The sequence below is a fragment of the Musca domestica genome, unplaced genomic scaffold (genome assembly GCF_030504385.1).
Source record: "Musca domestica strain aabys unplaced genomic scaffold, Musca_domestica.polishedcontigs.V.1.1 49, whole genome shotgun sequence".
Taxonomy (NCBI): domain Eukaryota; kingdom Metazoa; phylum Arthropoda; class Insecta; order Diptera; family Muscidae; genus Musca; species Musca domestica.
In genome coordinates this window covers 6,975,288-6,990,445 of record NW_026712344.1, presented here as the reverse complement: position 1 = coordinate 6,990,445, position 15,158 = coordinate 6,975,288, and positions in this window count along the sequence as shown.

Below are 15,158 nucleotides of genomic sequence, written 5' to 3'. Positions count from 1 at the left end.
TTTCTCCGATGTTTGGCTTAGTTGACGCTGTTGAAGAATGAGAATAGCATGGGAAAATGCAATTTCATTCATTAAAAATTTATACAATTCCGTTCAAGGTACAGTGCAGAGATATGCAAAACCTGTGGGACAAACGAAAAAAAATACGAATTGTATGTGACGACTACTTATACCATGTGTCTGACCTAACGACAAGTGCTCGAGAGTATGGAGTTCGTACGCCTAACTCCCACTTCAATATCGTTATTTCAACTTTTGATTCTTTCTCCGCTCTTTTTTGCATTCATTACCATCAATTCTCAAGTCACGATTTTGTGCTTTGCTTTCCAACTCTTTCCGAAGTTCATTCGACAAACTCCCGTTCCGTTGCAGCTGCTGCTCCTTATGTAGTTGCCATTATTCAGACAATGACCTCTGAAGACTCTTGAAGACGACATTGCAACAACAGGAACAGCACAAACACTACTGTGCACTAAAGGAACGGAAGAAAGACAAGTGTTCGCTTGTCACCATCCACCCACGCAACGCACTCGCTCACACACACACACACACACACACACACACAGATGTAGAAGAAAAAGAAGCAGCTACTTAAAAATTAAAATGTTTCTGTTAGTACAACAATGTCACGTGATTAATGAGTTAACAATGACAGTGTCACTGTCTTTTGCCATAATAAAACATTTGCTATTTTCACTCCCCTTTTTTTTTGTATTCCAATTTTGAAATTGCAACTATTGTGTTGTTCAAAATCAAACGGGTTATGATATATGACATATCATTAGGAGTTGGCAAGATGAACGGAAGATAGATATTTGGATTTAACCGACATAACTCATATTTAGATTAGATCTGTTGTTATACCCTAAAACACTATGTGTTGGGGGTATTATAAGTTTGATTGGGCCAAAAATTATGTAACACCACGAAATATTGGTTTCCCACATAGGAAAGAATATATGGATCTTCCTATCTCGCCGAGCTGAGTCGATCTAGCTATGTATGTCCGTCCGTCCGTCTGTCCATGTTAATTTGTAATCACTCTACAGGTCGCAATTATGGTCCGATCTTCACGAAATTTAGAATAAAGGTGGGGATAGGGTCAGAATATAACCCTTTTTCTATGGAGATGATCGCATAATATTTAGGGGTTAAAATGGACCAAAACTGAAAAAAATCCTGATTTTGCAGTTGCTCTACAGATCGCAATTATAGACCAATGGAAGCGGAAGTTAGCATGGGCCTAGAGCTTAGGGCTGGGCAGAAGCCTTCCAATTTTGATGGTCATCGGGTGAAAAAGGCTATGACATTTGTGTTAAATAAAATCAAATTTTCCATTAAACCGCGAATATTTTTAATCCCAGCGAAATCACAAATAGACGAACAGGTCAATCCTGACCGTTACGTACATGCCAATAGTAAATATTTCGGATATATATAGCGAAATATATACAATGTGTATATACAAAGGAAGGAGATGTTAGTTAGAATGCTTATATCTCAAGAACGGCTGGACCGATTTTGACAAATTTTGTCAATCCAGAATGCCCTCATGGCATAAAAGGATAAAATCTAAAAAAAAAACGCATAAGACGACGCCTATAATGATGTTAATATAGATTTTGTAGTATTTTGTGACATATTTTTATTTTTTCATATTTTTTATCGCATGCGATTTTTTCAATTTGACTTATAATATTAAAGTGTATATTTGGAATACTTTTTCACCTTACAACACAGGTTGGGGATATTGTATACATATTGCTATTATCGTCCGTTCCTCACGAAAAGGGTAGAGTTAGGCTCTGAATGGCTAGGCCTATTGTTTCCAAAATGGCCGCAATATATTTAGGGGTTGAAATTGACCAACAAAAACTGTTTCTGATTTTGCAGCCATTATAATACAAACAGAAACCAAAGAATACAAAATCTGGCATGAAGTTAGAGTTTAGGACTCTGGGTAGAATGGACCCCTACTTTGTGTAAAAAATATCAGCATTACTTACAGGCGATATCCGACGATAGCCACATATCGTAGACAAGAAAATCATATAGATGAGTCTAAATTTAAAGATTCAGAGGAGCCTCTTACTTTTGGAGATGGTTCAAATGAACCAAAAACAGAAAAAAAATCCTGATACACAATTGAAGCCATTCGACATGCCTGGGAAGAGCGATAAGGACAGGGATGAATTCTAGCATTTTTGCACAACTACTAACAAGGGCTTCTAACATGTTGTAGGGTATCACATGGTCGGCCCCGCACGACTATAGCCTTTGCTTACTTGTTGATAGATATATTGAAATACAAGAAGTACCATTTGGTATTTGGACAGAGATTAAAACTTAAAATTTGATACCAAAATTAAGGTGTAAAGTAAAGTTGGAAGGAAATTTGATATATGAAAGTGGTTTTTGAAATGTGCACTAAGTTGGTGGGAATTTGCCAGAAAAAAAGTTATTCGTGATGGAATTCAAGCGTGATAGTGTGATTTCTTGATATTTGGCTGGAAAACAACAAGTGGCTATCGTTACCGTGATACTGGTACCATAGCCCGACGTCAAGTAAGTGGACGGAAGAAAACAGCAACATCAGCAGAAATGGTTCGAAAAGTAAAGAAGCGACTTGATCGAAACCCGCGTCGCATTGGCCGAAAAATGGCTCTTGAGCTGAATGTGTCGCAATATTCCATTCGGCAAATATTGAAAAATGAGCTCGGGGTAAATCCATTGAAATGCCAAAAAGTTCAAGAACTTACACCACAACATAAAGAAAATAGACTCAAAAGAGCTAAAGAGTTGCTTCGCTTGGCCGAAAGTGGAGAACTGCCGAATTTGGTTTTCTACGATGAGAAAACATTCGTTGTCCAGCAGTTTGTAAACGAACAAAATGATCGTGTTTGCTTTCCAAAGAGGTCAGCTGAAAATGTGCACCTTCGGTTGGCCCCCAGAACTCAAGCGCCGGCCATGGTGATGGTGTGGGCGCCATAACAGCCGTTGGTCGCTCTCCGCTCGTATTAATCGACCGTGGCATCAGAATAAATGCCGAATATTATTGCCCGGAGCTCACGCAAACATTTGGCCGCAGACCTTGGACATTCCAACAGGACGCAGCACCATCGCACTCAGCAAGCGCCACCCAAGAATGGTTACAAAATGAGGTTCCTCGCTTCATTTCCAGCTCACAATGGCCACCAGAATCTCCGGATAACAATCCTTTGGACTATTGTGTCTCGAGTATTTTGGAAAGCATGGTTGGTACTAAAAAATACAAAAGTGCCGATCATCTCAAGCAAGCGCTTCACTGGGAATGGTCCAAAATACAGCAGAGCAACATTCCGGCAGCGTGTGATGGTTTCATTGGCCGTTTGAAGGACATAATTCTTGCCAAAGGTGACCAATTCGAGCAAATCGAAAGTTATTCTAAAATTTGATGCTATTTCCGCCATTTTTAGGTCTCGTTCAATAAAATTTCAAAATTATGCCGTTTGAATTCGTTGCAGTATTTTTATCTCACCGTGAAAGGCATGGATTTGTTCTACTGTTAATTCAGATGGTATGTGGTTGTCATCAGTATTATTGAAAGTATGGTTATAAATTGCTTACGGAGAGAAAACTGTGGATTAATTAAAAACAAATTATTTAATGATGAGTCAATCCTTTGTCTATGCCGTATAAGTGTAAACTTTACTTTCAAGTTTTAATCTTACAATGTAGAACCCTCCTTGCAAAGAAGTAAATTTCCACGTTTATTGTAGCCTTACATACACTTATTACATTCACAAAGCACCAAAAAAACCCCACCATAGACCCTGAAGACCTCTTTACCAATATAATCCCCATACTGTTATCAATTATCTAAATTGCCAGAGCACAATATTTCTAAAATCACAATCATTAAATTTCAAAATATTTGGAAGAGGCAAATTTGTTTCAGAGATGTCACATCGCTTAATGACATATCGCGTTTGAAGCGTCAGTCCAAGCAGATTTTTACCATGAACCAATACACGCTACGCGAGCGCTCTGAAATAGTTGAAATTTACATTCAACAGAAGAAGTCAATTGTGAAAACTCAACGTGCTTTTAAAACATTAAAAAATGTGAGAAGTGCGCTAAGAACACCATTAAGCGTTTATACGAAAAATTTTCGACTGGTAAGGCTCTTTCTAATCCGAAAAGGCCATATAAAAGTCAACCAGTGCGATCGGCCGAGAATATCGCTGCCGTACGAGCCAGTGTTGAGAGGTCCCCAAGAACATCCCAAAAACGCCGTTCTCAGCAGTTGGGCATGGCTCGATCCACTTTACAACGGATTATTCGCATTGATTTGCATTTGTTCCCGTACAAAATTCAATTGACGCAAATAATTTTGCCTGCGGACAAGCCACGTCGATTGGAATGGGCCCATGGGTCTTTCGAATATGGACAACCCTGTATTAGTTTACTTTCATAAATTATTAAGCATTTTCTGTAATTATTTTTGTATTTTGTTGTGATGCAAAACATGTTAGCTTTCATAATAATTATTGCATACTCATGCAATAACCCATTCTACTATAACACCAAATATATAGATCAAAGATATATTTTTGTCTTGTTTTTGTTTGCTACATGCTACTGTGTTTTTTTTTAGCATCATTATTTTCGCATTGGAAAATTATTCAAGAAACTCATGTTGGCTGTGGCATTGTGGGGGTGGGTGTGAAAATTGTCAATTTGGAATATCTTATCGCGACTTAACGAAAACCGTTGTCTTTCCCAAGAAATTTACATAAATTCAGCAAAAGACTTATGGCATCTTAAAGGCATTTTAATAAGCGTGTGTATGAGTATGTGTGTGTGTGGCTATAATGTGCATATGAGCTGCTCATAATTCGGGCTATCATCAATGCTCATCTGTGATGCTGAGGATTTCTGTTGAAGTCTGATAAGCGGCGAAAATAAAAAACGCTGAATAAAGAATGAACGAAATATTTTTACTCATGAAATATGTAAATTCACTTCTGCAACAGTGAGTGAGGAATTTTAGTGATTCAGTGTTAAAATACTAACACTCTTATTTTATTTTATTTGTTTATAGGAATTTTTTGCTTGATATACTTTTTCGCATTAAATCAAAATTAACATGTTTGAAAAATGTGCATGGTTTTAATAAATTTCGCTTGAAGTTAAGATTCGGTGATTATAGTAGAATTCGGTGATTATAGTAGAATTGAAGCTTTATAATTTATAATATGGACTCTCTTTTCATTCCCTTTTCATCAGGGAAGGTGTATATAATATTATAAAACGTCCTGGAAAATTCAATATAAAGACTATGAGAATAATGGCCGAAAACATAACTCGGACCTGGTTGGATAAACTTACACAGAAATCGTCGACACCCAAAATCTTATATCTTTTATTCACCCAAAGGAAAAAGTCTACCTCTTTAGAGATAATTAATAATATACATTAAACGAGAATGATTAACAATACCATTCGCAAATAAAGCAAATAAACAAATAAACGTTTATTTAGGGAATTTATGCAAAGTAAAAATAAATCAAAATAAATTGAAACCAAAGGAAACTAATGTATGGTGTTTCCCAATCTGAATCCATTTCCACTTATTTTTACGGGGGCACTTGTTTCATTCGACTTTGAGTACCTTATATTAAAACATATAAGGCGGAATCGATTTTCCCCAAAATCTATTCCATGTGAATTTTTGGCGAACCATAAACGTGAAACTGGATGAAGGTATATATTGGAGCTATACCCAAATCTAGAGCTCTACTAAATATGCATACAGTAACAAAAAATTATTTGAAATAAATCATACCTCCTATCAACATATAGCTGTACAGGGTGAGATAAAAAAACTGCAACAAAGTCAAATGCCATAATTTTTACATTTTTATACCCTCCATCATACTATGGAGGGTATATTGATTTTGTCATTCCGTTTGTAACTCCTCGAAATACTCATGTCAGACCCAACAAAGTATATATATATATTCTTGATCAGCGTAAAATTCTAAGACGATTTAGCCATGTCTGTCTGTCTGTCTGTCTGTCTGTCTGTCCGTCTGTCTGTCTGTTGTAATCACGCTATCTTTCGAACAAATTGAGATAGAAGGCTAAAATTTTGCACACATGTATATTTTGCCAGTAGGCAGGTTAAGTTCGTAAATGGGCCATGTAGGTCCATAGCCCCCATATAACGGTACCTTCCGAAATTCGGTATTTTTGATGATTTTAGCGACATCATTCACCGGAATTGTTTCCAATTTGGCAATTGAAGTTCGTAATGGATACTACATCCTAAGTCAAAAAAAGAGCCATGTAGCTCCATGATGATTGATTGATGATGATTTTAGCGACATTATTTAACGGAATCGTTCCAAATTTGGTATTTGAAGTTCGTAATAGATACTGCAGCATAAAACAGAAAATGGGCCATGAAGGTCCACGTCTTCGTATAGCCCCCATATACCGTATCCCCCGATATTCAGTATTTTGATGATTTTAGCGACATTATTTACCGGGATTGTTTCAAATTTCGCATGTGAAGTTCGTAATGGATACTTCAGCCCATGCCAGAAAATTGTCTGTGCAGTTCCACGCCTTCGTATAGCCCCCATATAACGGTACCCCCTATATTCGGTATTTTGATGATATTAGCTACATTATAAACAGATTTTTCTTCAAGTTTCGCATTTAAATATAGTAATAACTTATGACAAAAGTTGCCAATGCAGGTCTACGTCGTCCTATAGGCATTCGGTATTATTTAGATCTTAACAGAATTTTAAACGGATTTTATTTGATTTATTTTTTTTTTTGGAAATTGCCAAATTTGTACCAAATGGTGGAGGGTATTAAAAGTTCGGCCCGGCCGAACTTACAGCCGTTTTACTTTTTTTTTTTAATTTTATTGAATTAAAGCCAAAAATGTCGGAAATGGCATCAAGTTTTAGAATAAGTTTAGATTTGTTCGAATCGGTCACCTTTGGCACGAATAATGGCTTTCAAACGGCCAATGAAACCGTCACACGCTGCCGAATGTTGCTCTGCGGTATTTTGGCCCATTCCCGGAGAAGCGCTTGCTTGGGGTGATCGACACTTTGGTATTTTTTATTGCCAACCTTGCCAAAATACTCCAGACACAATAGTCTCACGGATTGGTATTCGGAGATTTTGGAGAGCGACCATCGGCTGTTATGGCGGCCCACACCATCACCATGGCTGGCGCTTGAGTTCTGGTGGCCAACCGAAGGCCACTACGACGCGGGTTTCGATCAAGTCGCTTCTTTACTTTTCAAACCATTTCTGGTGGTGTTGCTGTTTTCTTCCGTCCACTTCCTTGACGTCGGGCTACGTTATCAGCTATGGTAAGAACAAAACAAAAGTTTTATTCAAATTTAAATGCTGAAATGCTCTAACAATAGTCACTTGTGGTTTTCCAGCCAAATATAAAGAAATCACACTATCACGCTTGAATTCCATCACGAATAACTTTTTTTTCTGGAAAATTATCAACAAAATGCTTTTGTACGCTTGTAAACAATATAATGAGCTGGAATAACTTTAACAGCTGTCGGACGAGTGGATTAGAAATGGCAGCAGTCTGAATTTGGTTGCAGTTTTTTCATCTCACCCATTATATGGAATTTATATCCAAATCTTATCCGATTATCACCAATTTAAACAGGGCTCAGACAAATAATTTGTGGAAAATTTCATCTCAATCAAAAAACAAATGCGACCTGTACTTTGTTTGCAAAAGTACATGGATGCATAAATCGACTTAAAATGTGATTCTATGAAGATCATCAAAATAAACAATTGGTTTATTTCGTTTCTTTCTGTATGTTACAAACAAATGCACAAAGACATAGTACTTTGTACCACAATGGGGCGTAGGGTATAAAAATGTACCACTGTGCCTTGTAGCGGAGGTGCAAAACAGAGATGGCCGATGAGATCCATATTTATTACTCTGGTATAAATATACAAATCGAATATTTCTTTTGCTTTCTGGAAGCTATTTGATTTTTTCATCGTTTGTTCCGAATCTCCAATATATCCTTTCGATTTTCAAAACAGACATAGTGTTCAGAACCGTTATTCGATGAATAACCTTAAGGCATGCATGCATTAAAACAAGAAGAAGAACGATTTTATCACTTTTTCAAACTTTATATAATTTCTTTTTCACAGTCTCCACCAAACGACTTGTATAGCCTCTTTCGAGCATCACTGAATATGCACCTCAAATAAGTTTTAATTGCTAATAAAAAATATATGGGGTCATCAGCATTAAGCATGTTAATCCAACATACAAGCCAAAATATGTCTCATACCTGAATGTGATAATGAAAATTAGTCCACTTGCCGGATAAAATAAGAAAGTGATTTAATTAAACAGCTTATTTTTTCGAATTAAAACCATTTTTAAATCAATCATTAAAACTGTACTTTACATACACAGGGTGTTTATTTTTACTTTCATTGAAAATCAGATAAGCAACATTTTATGTCCGAACAATGGTGCAGGGTAGTAAAATTCAATTACCAACACCACCAACTTTATTTATATCCCACCTTGGGCTATACTTGCAAAATGAAGGTCCTCTTATTGATTTCCATCCTGCGATTAACTATACAAGTTGTAATGATGGTAATAAACTTCACCTCTTTTATTCTGATGAAACGACTCAGCGCTTGTGTTTTAAAAATATAACTTAATATATAGGAAAAGCTCCGCTTAGGGCTATGGTTATAAAAAATGTTGAAATAACGATTTTTTTCCCTCAAGGCAATGATTTGGTAAAAATTATGAAGTAATGCAATCAGCACTCAAGAAAAAACAAACAAACAAACGCCCATCGTCATTATGCTATGGCATCGATGAGCAAGCAGGCAAGCAAGTAAGCCGCCAATCAGAGAACATAACAAAACATTGAGGCAAGGTCGTTACCAAAGTTCTGGCTTTGTTTTGTTGGTTGTCCATTGTATCAGTACGCCGAAGAACCTCACATATGCACGCTGTCCTCTTTTTTGGCTTGTCGTTTTAATATTTCCAAGCACGAAGATTCCACTGCAACAGACATTAGCAGGAATTTATTTCCAACAAATTAAAAGTAAAAATGTAGGACTCTTGAATGCATTTTCTAAATTTAGCCATAGCATTTTTCGTTTGCTGTTACATTGATATTTTTCCGCTCTTACCTTAATATATTTTATGTGTAGCCCTAGTTAGCCATCATTTGGGTTGTTTAAGTTATTGTGATCTGCCTTTTCAACTGAATGGTGGGCTTCGTCATTGTTGTCAGTTAACTCGTCATCGACGATTAAAACAAACGAAACCATCAACAGCAACAGCAGAAGCAAATATAACAAGACTTGTTGACTGTTAAAGGAATTGGCACAGTGGGATATTGTAACGTAAAATGTGGCTTTTTATACCCTACAACACTATGTGTTGGGGGTATTATAAATTTGATTGGGTCAAAAATTATGTAACACTTTGAAATATTTGTTTTCCACGTAGGAAAGTATATATGGATCTTCTTATCTCGCCGAGATGAGTCGATCTAGCTATGTATGTCAGTCCGTCCGTTTGTCCGTCTGTCCATGTTATTTTGTAATCACTCTACAGGTCGCAATTATGAACCTCACGAAATTGAAAATGGAGGTGGGTTTATGGTACCCTATTCGTTTTTGGAGATGATCGCACGATATTTAAGGGTTGGAATGGACCAAAAACAGAAAAATTTTCTGATTTTGCAGTTGCCAGCGAAAATTTACATGGAGTTAGAGTTTAGGAGTGGGCAGAAACCTACCAATTTGGGTGGCTATCGGACAATATTTAGCGGGTAAAATATACCATAACTTTTATGCAAGAAATTGGAAAATTTCTACTAAACCGCGAATATTTTCAATTCCAGCCAAATCACAAAGACATTAAAAGATAACTTCTGGCCATTAAAGTGATGCTGATAGGCAAGAAATCGGAAATATAGCAAAATAGGTACAATTTATATGTAAATGAATTGATCTTATTTATTCTGCTTATAAATCAAGTACCGCTGGGCCGATCTTCACAATTCCCATCAATTCGGAATGGTCTCTTGCCAAAAAAGGATAGAATCTAAGAAATCGCGAAAAATATACCAATAAAAAAGTGAATATATTTTGTCGATTTTTTTTTTTCAATTTTTGTCATATTTTTTATCGCATGCGATTTTTTCAATTTGACTTAAAGTTTTGAATTGTAAATTTTCTAAATTTTGAAACCCCCAAAACTACGTTTGAGGGTATTACATGCATATCGCAATTATCGTCCGATCCTCCCGAAAATTTTGCAAGGGGGTAGGGTTAGGGTCAGAATTAAAGCCTATTGTTCTTAAAATGTACATTTAGAGGTAGATTTTTTCTAATTTAGTAGTCGCTCTATAGGCCACAATTGAAAACTAATCGACACGGAATTTCGCATCAGAAGAGAGTTAAGGACAGGGAAGGAGTCTAGCATTTTTGATGACCATTGGATTATATTTAGCTGTAAAATGGACCACAACTTTCGTGTGAAATTGTTTTGAATACTTAACTTAAGCACGACTATAGACTTTGCTTACTTGTTTCGATTAAGGAAAATTCCAAAAATAATTCCAAATAAGGTTTTCAATGCAAAGCTAGATACATTTGAAGCTATATCGGCCCACGAAATTTGGCCATGTAACGTTGACATTGTCCAGGGTTTCAACACAATACCCTGCCAATGGAAATGTCCCTTTTCCAATAAAGATCTATCACTCTCAATAGACGTCCAACATATAAAAGAACATTCAAACTTATAGTTGTAATATGGAGTAAAAATTCCAGCAACTTTACTGTAAAAATATAACAGCCTAGGTATCTGAGAGCATATACTATCTTATCTTTTGAGATGTTAGGTTCTGGTCTCCGGAAAATTGTCTTCATAAAAATAGTTTATTTTCATATTTACGACACCTTCTTGATTTATATGAGAAGACTTACAGGTCTTTTGTGAATGAAGACATCCCGGCCCTCTATGAGAAGACCACGGAGTTCTTTATGAGAGAACCTAGACCTCCTGTCTCCTATGAAAAGACCTCCGGTCCCCTATGAAAAGACTTCCGAATCCTCTATAATTCTTCTGGCCCTCTTCGAGAAGACAATCTGGTCCTCTATGAGAAGACCTCCGGATCCCCTATAAGAAGACATTCTGATCATTCATGGGAAGACCATCGAGTTCACTTGAGAAGTCCATCTGATTCTATTTGAAAAGACCATTTGATCATCTATGGGAAGACCATTTGATCATCTATTGGTCATCAATGAAAAGACCATTTGGTCATCCATGAGAAGACCATTTGGTTCTCTTTGAGAAGACCGTCTGGTCCTCTTTGAGAAGACCATTTGGTCATCTATGAGAAGACCATACGGTCATCCCTCTAGTCTTCGGTGAGAAAACCCCCTGGTCTTCGGTGAGAAGACCTTCTAATCTTCTGTTGGACTACAATCAGACAAAACATGGTATTCTCTGTTCTGCTATACGAAGAACTTCTGGTATTTTATGAGGAGGCCTTCAGGTCTTTCAGGAATAATTTTTATGAGACTTATTTTTAAGACCTCAGCCATATGTCTACAGAGGGTACATATAATTTGATACGGCTAAAAAGTGCCTCATCGAAATAAGTGTTATAGACCCTAGGTCTCTTTGAACCAAATCCGTCTCAGGACATGTAGAGTCGATCTGGGGTTGTCCGTATTTCTGACTCATAACTGTCGAATTTGGTTCAAACTTGCAGAAGTTCACAAATTTTAAAGAAATAATTTACCACATAGAAAGAGAAATGATCATCATATTTCATCATCACAATCGGCCCACTCCATCCGACACCTCTCCCACAAGGGTTCAAAGTTTTAAATAATAAATAAATTTATTAAATAAATAAATAGACCGATTGAAATTTCGCACATCTTAATAACTCTACCAATTCTAGGTCTGGTATGAAGGTGGTGTAGTCGGACTGCTGCCACTTCTTTCGGTGCCTCCCCCACAAAGCGTCAACACATTGAATACTTAAAATCTTCACAAACTGCAATATGAGTATCCGATTCTTTTCAAACTCAGCACATCCCAATATTTCTCCCAACACAAAATATGGTGTGCAGATGTAATTCGGACCACTCAAAATTTTGGATACCCATAACCCAAATAAAATTCAAAATAAAAATCTGATTATTTTCAAATTTGGCACATCCCAATATTTCTACAAACACAAAATTTAATATGAAGATGTTAAAGGTTAGACCACTCCGTTCAGCACCTCGTCCAAAACTGATAAAAATGTTGAATTTCCATAATCCACATTAATTTTAAAATGAGAATATGATTACTCTGACAATTGGCACATCTTAATATTTTTACGAGCAGATCTGATGTGAATATGGGTTTAATTTGGCCACTCCTTCTGATACTTTCTCCCAAGGGGACATAATATTGAATAATTATTAGTGTCATAACATGCGAAACATGTCAATACTTTCCTTCGTGTGTATCAGTATTACCATCAACAATAGATCTAAAATAAATATGAGACATGTCAGTCCACTCTTTCTAGATATTGGCCCACATATTGGATACCTCACCTATACAGGGTGAGATAAAAAACCGCAACAAAGTCAAACGCCATAATGTTTACATATTTTTAATATTATTGAATGAAAGCAAAAAATGTCGGATATAGCATCAATTTTTAGAATAAGTTTAGATTTGTTCGAATTGGTCACCTTTGGAACGAATTATGGCCTTCAAACGGACAATGAAACCGTCACACGCTGCCCGAATGTTGTTCTGCAGTATTTTGGCCCATTCCCGCGAAGCACTTGCTTGAGGTGATCGACACTTTGGAATTTCTTAGTGCCAGCCTTGCTTTCACAAATACTCCAGACACAATAGTCCAACGGATTGGTGATTTGGTGACCATTGTGTGTTGGAAATGAAGCGAGGAACCTCATTGTGTAACCATTTTTGGGTGACACGTGATGAATGCGATGGTGCTGATTCCTTTTGGAATGTCCGAGGTCTGCGGCCAAAATGTTTGAGTGCCCAAGGCTTTTATACACCCTCCAGAATATTTTCGCAAAAATATTCAGCAATTATTCTGATGTCACGGCCGAATAAAACGAGCGGAGAGCGACAATCGGCTGTTATGGCGGCCCACACCATCACCATGGCCGGCGCTTGAGTTCTGATGGCCAACCTAAGGTGCACATTTTCAGCTGACCTCTTTTGCAAGTAAACACGATAATTTTGTTTGTTTACAAACTGCTGGACAACGAATGTTTTCTCATCGGAGAAAACCAAATTCGGCTGTTCGGCCAAGCGCAGCAACTTTTTAGCTCTTTTGAGTCTATTTTCTTTCTGTTGCGGTGTATGTTCTTGTACTTTTTGGAATTGCAATAGCTTTACCCCGAGCTCGTTTTTTAATATTTGCCGAATGGAATATTGCGATATGTTCAGCTCACGAGCCATTTTTCGGCCACTGCAACGCGGATTTCGATCACGTCGTTTCCTTACTTTTCGAACCATTTCTGCTGATGTTGCTGTTTTCTTCCGTCCACTTCCTTGACGTCGGACTATGCTACCAGTACCACGGTAGCGAGCGATGGTACGAGACACAAACGATAGCCACTTGTGGTTTTCGAGCCAAATATAAAGAAATCACACTATCACACTTGAATTCCATCACGAATAACTTTTTTTTTTCGGATAATTGTCACAAAAATGCTTTTATTTGCTTGTAAACATTATAATTAGATGTCACTGGAATAATTTTAACAGCTGTCGGATGAGGGGCTTAGAATTGACACCAGTCTGAAGTTGGTTGCATTTTTTCATCTCACCCTGTATATATTTCATCCGATTTGGGGTTTTAAGTCCCTCACATTCGTAATATGCACTCCGGAATAATGATATTTCGTACCCGACATCGAAATTTTTCCTCGGTTAATTTTATCGAGATCTGTTCACATTAGGATATCACTCCCATATATACCTTTACCCGATATCAGGTTTATTGTGCACCAAATGGCTAACATCAGCCCAAATGGACTGAATTTTAGGAATTACGACATAACTTCTAATCGGTTCAGATATAGCTATATCTCCCAGATGCAGCTCTGAAATAAGTGTTTCAAGATCGGTTAAAATTTGGATATAGCTCTCAAGTACTCTTCAACCGATATCGGGTTATTTGTGCACCAAATGGGCAATATCAGACAAATGACCTGCATTTGTGCGTTTCTGAGTCTAGAAGCAAGTATATCAAATTTGCTGAAAATCGGTTCAGATATAGCTATTGTTCCCATATATATGGGTTTCATCCGATTTGGTGTTTTAGTCCCTCATAATCGTTATATGCATTCGACACGAAGTATATTTGGTACTAGATTTCTTATAGTGCTCGGAAATACCTCTGTAAAATTTTATCACGATCAATTCAGATTTCGATATAGGTCTCATATATATTTAACAGATTTCAAGTTAATTGTGCACCAAATTGACAATATTTGTCAAAAGAGTAAATCTAAAATACTTTTGTTAGAAAAGTTTATATTATCTACAAATCTAAGCTCCCAATCGGGTAGTCGAGTAGAAAGTTCGTAAATACTGCGTTACCTAAAGAGAGAATATATTGGCACTTTTCCGAATATAATCCAAACCCATTGTGTGGTACAATATTTGTTTTTTTAATAATATTTTTAATAATATTTTTTTATTTTTAATAATATTTTGATTATTTATTATTATTATTACATTTAAATGTATTTTAAATACGTAACAAACGACTTAAGACTCAGTCCGGCGGACTTCCACATTCCATCCGATGATGATAAAATATTCAATTAATATTAATTTGAATTTAACTCATTCATGTGAGATGTTCGATTTGGACTTCGGGCGATTGTGTGTGCGTGTGTTTTGTTGACGGTGAGCTGTGAAAAGATTATATTTTTCAATGAAAAAACCACAACAAATTAAACAAATAAGTAGATGAATGAATTGCATTCTTATTTCCAGGGAATATTATAAGGGATTAATTTAAATATTGGCTTTACAATACCTTTGGAGAGAAATG